Consider the following 8,170-nt stretch of genomic DNA (forward strand, 5'->3'; position numbering starts at 1 on the left):
GACCTTTTTTATCATTGGTGTAATTACCTTTCCAAACCCATAGGTGGCAATGTGTTAAATGTAACCAAAATGTAATATAAAATATGAAATAATACAATATGTACCCATAACATGTATCATATTATAAATATGAAAGGCAACAATGTGGCTTATTTAGTTAGATCATTTGTAAAATTATAAACCAAAGCAAATAACCTTTTAGAAAAGACTGGATGATTCCATCAAAACACAATAATACCCATTATAAATTATTATTGATTACAAATATAATATATTATTAATAAATATAGGAAGGTAAACCTAGATGTACCTCGATCTTCCATCTTTATTACTCTAGTTTAATTTATTTGATTTGTCTATTATTTATTAAATAACCTACTATATAAGAAAATGTGTAACTATAAGTAATATTTCATCCTTATTGTGTTAACATACTAATATAAAAAATAATGTATTACTAGGAAGTAAATAATTGTATATATTGATGAAGGAAATATTCTTTTCTTCCAAAAAGTGGAACTTTCCCTTTTAATATGATTCATATTTAACAAAGTAATATTCTTATATTAGATATTACTTAACTAAATATTGAAGTGTTTCTCAATTGAGATATTTAAAATTTGAAGGAAAAATAAAAAATTGTAGAATTAAAATTTTGATTAAAAATTTGAATATTAAATAAAAATAATGAATATAAAGAATAGGAATAAAAATGAAAATCGGAATAAAAATAAAAATTGAAATAAAAATAAGGCCTTCTATGTATATAATAATACATAACCTTACATACATAACCTTAATATTACCAGGATCTTATAGGATTTCCATACCATATCATATCAGTAACCTATAAAATAATTAAGTCATGTAACTTTGCAGATAATACTCTTCTCTTAGTATATAAATGCATTATGATATACTTCAAATATATTTTTTTTTTATTCCCAATTCTTCCTTTGTACTTGAAATATTAATTATTAAAGTATTCTGTAGACACATATATTTATCAAATATAAGTGTGTGATTGAGACCAAACCTTTTCCTTTTAATATCATCAAATATGATGTTATAAAAATTAATATGTCAAGATTAAATTAAATTAAAATGTATGTTGTATATCTTCAAGACCATATTATAAATATTACTTTCATATTTGAAAAGAAAAATGATTACCAATCTGTGTATCAGTAAAAGAAGTAACTAACACAAACCTGTATAAAAATCAAAACGTTAAAACCTTATTCTAGAATGTAACTCTTCAGAATAAACCCTTAATAAAGATCCTAACATAGCTATACTAAAGAAATATGTCTAAGAATAAGATATATTCGGTATAAATTCCTTCATTATTTATACTTATGTACTATAACTTATTTATTCTATTAATATACATACATATTATAACCTCGAAGTTAAAACAAAAATTCCTTTTTTTTCTTTTGGAAGCTTCAAAGACCTCTTAACCAAGTACTTGACATCGGCACCTGCTCAGACAATCAATCATTCATAGACACATTATGCACACAAGACTGTCATGGTTCTTTAACATACATCCACATAGAAACATTGACAGACACATATCCCTGTTTTTGATTTTCAATTTCTCTATGCGCATTTCAAAACTTCTTGAAGTATACGAATAATTTATTACATATACTCATGAGAAATAGGTACCTTTGATCGTCACATACTGTACATTTCACCATAGAACAAACATTTATTATTATTAGCTTTAGTAATTCAAAAGTCACATGCTTTGGTTACGTGCAAAGAACATTCCATTCCAAAACAGCAAGCAGTTTTACTCCACTCCAAAACTCAGATTACATTTCTAATAACTCTAAAGAAGATATATATTCATAAAAGAAATGTTAAACTAATGGTCCTCTGGCAATTGGTACCTGAGAAAATAATAATTCTTCTTCTTCTTCTTATTATTATTATTATTATTATTATTATTAATCATGCTTTCGCGATTAGCCTTACACAATAAGATATATGTTACCTGATTGTGGACAAGAACAAATTTATAAATAAAAAGTTAATACTTCATTAATCTGCTTTACTGATAAATTCTGAGGGAAATAAAAGAATAAAATTATTATCATATTTATGATAAAAAATGAAACACTTAGAATCAGTTACTTTCTCTTACTATTACATTTTAAATATTATTATTCATATACAGAGATCAAATAATTGATTTATAACTTTTAGACTATCATAACTAAATGAAGATATGACCTTGATTTACTATCACTACTTTTAATATACATATATATATGCATAGATTCACTGTATATGAATAATCATGATTATCAAATAGCAAAATTACTTTATCTAGAAAACCCCTTTTATTCAGCTAAAACCCAAACCTCAATTTTTTCAAGATCCGATCTATTACAGTACATTCCAGAATATTAGAATGGAAATTATTTTGTAACTCAATTTTTCTCCTTAAATGAGAAAGAATGTCTCTCTCTGAAAGACCACCCAGCTGTTGCTGGCTATCAAATTCTCTGGCCAACGTTTTTTCTTCTTTCAATAGTAACCCGGGGATCGAATCTGCACAAGACACCTGTTTCTGTCTTTCAAAACTTTTACTCATCATTTGTCTGGGATCATCAATATCTGATCCTGTGACCAATCCCTTCACTGGAGACAAGGGAAACAAAGGTTTTTCCTGTGGAAAGAGATTTTTAGATAATAATAATTGTGATGGATTGTATGGTTTGTAACACGTATGCAATTTCCTGCGAATTTCATAGATTCTGTCACAGAAATATCTGGATCTGGTAGACACTGTTGGCTTTTCACAGAATCTCTCCCTTTTTTGTGTTGGTTTTTCAGAATTAATTAATTTCTGTTTTGATTGACTTTGGTGATTTCTAACAAAATCGATAAATGTCGTACATTCGAATAGGGACTTTTTATTTAATGCCACCGTACAGGCTGCATTATCAAGGAAATTAAATTTCCTTATGAATGTGGAAATTAAAGATTTTAATCTGACATTTGGAATGACCGCCCTATATAATCGTTCAAAAACGGACATAAATGAGAACGTACTTTCATTCTCTTCAATTTGTAATTCCTTTTACATCTCATAATCTGGATTCGTTTCATTCCTTGCACAGAAAATGAGATTTTTCAGCCTTATGATATCGTTATCATTTGAACAATCAAATGTCTCATTGTCAGAAGACTTTTTTAATGCCAATTGTCTAAAGAAATGCTGAGGTATCCACATATCAAATACCTGAGTCTTCTCACTATTGGTTAAATTTAATTTCTCAACGGAACTTTCAAATATTTCTGAATTTCTGCATACATGTATTTTAGGATTATATGCGGGAATTAATTTGCATAAGTCCAATAGACTCTTTCTAAGTTTAATCCCTAACTTAGTCTGTTCTATTTTTAGAAACTGATCGTCGCCATTTTCTCTCTGCACGTGTCCTTCTCTGACAACTTTCTGCACGTCTCCCACTCTGGCTCCTCCCCCTTCTGGCTTCTCTACGTCATTTCCTGCTTCTTTCCCAGTGTCCTGAAAGTCACCTTGAATACACAGCACATGTCTGCCGCCATTGTCAAGATTCTGATTTTCAGAATTACAGTCTAAATCTGACTTTTCATTTGCAACATTACAGTCAGAATTCACAATATAACTGACTGACATTCCAGGTTCTAAGCAGTCTTTGGATTTCTCTATCACTGACTTTCCTGACAATTCAGGTTGTCTATTTCCACCATTTTTTCATTTTTCTACGATTAACTTGTGAAATTCATAGACTAAATGACAGACATTTCTAATTTTCTGTTTCTCTCTATTAAAAGACCTTGCACATTCTACACGTGAATTCTCAAGTTCACACTCCCCATAAAAGCTTAACCAAATCTCCTCCACATTAGAAATATCTGAATAAGTGAACTGAAGTTTACTTTGCTTAACATAAGAAGAGATAAAATCCATTTTCTTACCTGAAATTATCAGATGATCTGATGGATGATCCTCTAAGACTCGATTCACCTTGTTCAGCACGTCCAATACTTTTTATGGACTGACTTATTTTTTTCTTGCTCAAAGACACGTCAAAAGAGTATTATCTGTGCCTTAGCAAAATCTTTAAAGTTCATTTAAAAAAAACATTCATGCAACTTGACTTAACCGTATTTCCTAGGTTCTGCGTGATTTTTATAAATTGTCAATTCCCTGTCACTTTGCAGGAGGCATATGTCTCTGTCCCCCCTTATGCAAAGTGAAGGAAGAAGTACAAAAATTAAAAAACACGAATGGCTGGCTCACCAAAATGTTAAAAATATACTCTTAAATATATTTTTCTTCAAATACGTAAAAGCGCATGAAAGAAAGAACTTCAAAAATGTAAAAAATAATTGTATTTTATCTATTTAAAAATGGTTGCCAAAATTCAGTTACAAAAAGGAAAAATAATATACTTCATTAGCTTACGTAAAAAGTTCAATGAGTCCATACAAATCAATAGAAATCTTCATCTATTTCACCTTGGTTCCCAAATAGAATCATGTTGCAGGACTGATAAATATATCTTGCTTCGTCTTGGGTGAATGCAGGATAGGCTGGATGGATGGATCCGCTTCGACATGTGTGGATTGACTCTCGGAGCAGGAGTGAGCAGCCACCCCCTCCCACCGTGTATTTTATGACAACTGTCCAATCCATATAGGGTGTTTCAACTGAACACAGTTACATATGACATAATCACTAGAAGCTTCCAGAAGGAAGAATATATATATAACTAGGTACCATGCTTATGTCAGCATCTATCCATACTTAATAAAGATACCTTATTATTTATTCTTTATAAAAACTTTATCAATAAGCTATGCCCTTCCAATATAAACAAAACTGTGAAAACATATATGTCCTATTATAAAATGTTTGATAACTAGATGTATTAATTTTTTTTTTAAACTTTGAATTTTTATTGAGATTTTCAATTTACGTTTTTCATACATAAAATAAAACATAAAATTCACAATTCTTATCGAACCTAGACAAACAATGACAGGACAGGTGAAGAGGGTTAGGAGGGGAGAGGAGAAATAGGAGGGAAGAGGGAAGGGTTTCAAGAGTCCATGCTCCTTCCATAAGACCCATAGGCCTCAGTCTCACAGATCCTCCTGTCCCGCAAAGTAGTCCCATGGTGCCCACACGGCCTGGAAACGGTCAACTGTGTCATGCAATAGTGCCGTGAAATGTTCCATGCGTCTAACGTCCAGTAATCTATACTTGAGGCTCTGGTGTGAGGGTGTCCCTGGCTGCCTCCAATTTTTTGCAATTAAGCATCTGGCCACCGTAAGGATGTGGGACAAAAGCTTAGAGGACGTTTTTCCCAATCCCCCATTCCCAAGACCCAGAACATAGATCAGGGGATCAAGATCAACCTCTATATATAGTACTTTATGGATCAACCCTCTAACCCGCTCCCAGAAGGGGACTATCCCTGGACAGGACCAGAATATGTGCAGAATGGTGCCCCTGCCTCCCCCGCATCTCCAGCAACAAGCCGGTATGGAGGGGTCTATGCCATGAAGGAAATCTGGAGTGTGGTACCAAAATAGCAAAATTTTATAGATATTTTCCTTATATAGTGTGCATATTGACGTCTTGGCGGCGTTTCCCCAGATTGCTGCCCATTCCTGAGGAAGTATCCGCCTTCCCAATAGAGACTCCCATTTCCGCATGTATGGAAAAGACCCCTCGGGCCCCTCCCGTGACTCAGAAAGCAAAATGTAAATTTCCGAAATCAGCCCCTTAGTATCAGTGCCCCTTCTGCAAATTTTCTCAAAATCTGTGGGAATCGAGGCCCCTGCCCTGCCAAACAAGGAGCCAGCCAAGTCTCTGATCTGCAGATATTGGAAAAACTCTCGATTAGAGAGAGAGAATTTATCTCTAAGGTACTCAAAGGAATGGATCTGCATTGTACTTCCATCTATAATGTCTGCAAATCTGAATAGACCTGCCTTGAGCCAGGGGTGCACCATGTCCGACTCCAGACTGCTTGGGAGCAAGGGTTGGTATATGAAGGACACCAGAGGGGAGCAGGGGGATGCCAAAGGAAATCTTCTAATGCAAAATGCCCAGAGGTCCCTAGTGAACTGCATCGGTCCAAGAAGAGGGGGGAGCGAATCACACCGGGCCGGGGGCCACAGGAGCGCGTTTGGATGTATAGGCGCCAGCCAAAGTTTTTCAATCTCAGTCCACCTGTTGTATGCCCAAAGGGACACCCAACAGGGGATCCTCCTAAGATGGGCCGCCCAATAGTATTTTAGGATGTCCGGGACAGAAAGCCCCCCCCTGTTTCTCCGAGCCATCAACACCTCCCTGGCCACCCTATGACGTTTGTTACACCAAATAAATCTAAGGATAGCCGCCTGAAGGGACTTCAGCTCCTTTATTGGTACCTTAACTGGGAGGGTTTCAAAGAAATATAATAATTTTGGGAGCAAGCTCATTTTAACCGCCGCAATGCGCCCCATCCACGAAAGAGGGAGGGGCAACCACTTGCTCAAAAGAGTTCTCAGCTCTCGGAAAAGGGGGGGGAAGTTAAGGTTATAGAGGGAATCATAAGTAGATGTGAGGTTAACCCCCAGGTACTTGACCGCATCTGTCTTCCAACGAAACTTAAAATTCAAACGCAAGTAATCCAGGGCCACCGGGTCGAGATTCAAGGGCATTGCCTCCATTTTGCTAGAGTTGATCTTATACCCCGAAAGGCTCCCGTACCTACCCAAGGTGCACATTAAAATTGGAAGGGACACATGGATGTTAGTAAGTGTAATGAGCACATCGTCGGCAAAAAGCGAGATTTTAAACGGTTTATTCCTGACCAGGACCCCCGAGATGTCTGGGTTGCTCCTGACCGAGGCCGCGAGGGGCTCTATAGATGTATTAATTTTAATGTTTTTACAGGGCTTTCAGGTTGATGATGGTGCGATAGAACCCGTCGGGCTTCCTCACCAGAAAGAGGGTGGAGTAGAATCCGTCCCCTTGTTCTTGTGTGGGAACTTTCATCAGAACCCCCTTGAAGAGGAGGTGTTGGATCTCTGCTTCCAAAGCCAGCTGTTCCGTAGGAGAACGACGTAGAGGGGTAACCAGGAATCGTTGAGGAGGAGGGTGATGGAAGAGGAGCTGGAGGCCTGATTTTATTACGCCCAGAATCCATGAACTGGATGAAATCCTTTCCCAAGCCGGAAGGAACTGAGAGAGTCTCCCTCCGACCTGGGAAAGCGAGTCACTTGGATGACTTATGTTGATCTTTCGAGGGCCCATTGAACATGAACCCCTTTCCCGGTTTCTTTCTATCGGACCAGGTATTCCGATCCCTTGGCTGGGTGTTCCGGTGAACTGGCTTCTTCCGAAAGGACCGCCTTAACGATGGAAAGGACGGAAAGGGAAAGCCACTTTTCTTGTCGCTAGCCTTCTCCAGGATGTCATCCAGGACCGGCCCAAACAGATATTCCCCTTGACAAGGGATATTGCAAAGTTTAGACTTAGTTTGCATATCCCCCGGCCAGCATTTCAACCAAAGAGCTCTTCTAGCCGCATTGGAGAGGGACGCCGACTTTGCAGTCAACTTAGCGGAGTCTGCTGAGGCGTCCGCAAGAAAGGCCGCCGCTCCTCGCAATTTGGAGAGGGGGGAAGCAATCTCTTCCTTAGTTGCCCTTGATCTAAACTGGTCTTCCAGTTCATCTATCCATATAGGCAGGGATCTAGCCGTACACGTAGCAGCAATGGCGGGTCTCAGTCCTCCAGCAGAAGCTTCCCAGGTATTCTTCAGGAAGTGATCTGCCTTTTTATCCAACGGGTCTTTCAATGAACCCATGTCCTCAAATGGTGAGGCAAATTTTCTGGACGCCTTGGCGACCGCAACATCCAGTTTTGGAGCATTATCCCAGGTGGAGCAGGAGGCCTCCTCAAACGGATATTTCCTCTTAAAGGCGCCTGGAAGGGAACGCTTCTTATCAGGCTTCTTCCATTCCCTGGTAATTAAAGCTTGTACTCTATCCACCACCGGGAAGGAGCGCTGTTTTTTCTGCTCCATGCCCCCGAACATCCGATCCTGAATAGATTTTTCAGGTTTCTCATCTGGGATGCCCATAGCGGTTCGTACCGCCTTAACCAATT

This window comes from Anomaloglossus baeobatrachus, chromosome 5, assembly GCF_048569485.1.
Source record: "Anomaloglossus baeobatrachus isolate aAnoBae1 chromosome 5, aAnoBae1.hap1, whole genome shotgun sequence".
Lineage (NCBI taxonomy): Eukaryota > Metazoa > Chordata > Amphibia > Anura > Aromobatidae > Anomaloglossus > Anomaloglossus baeobatrachus.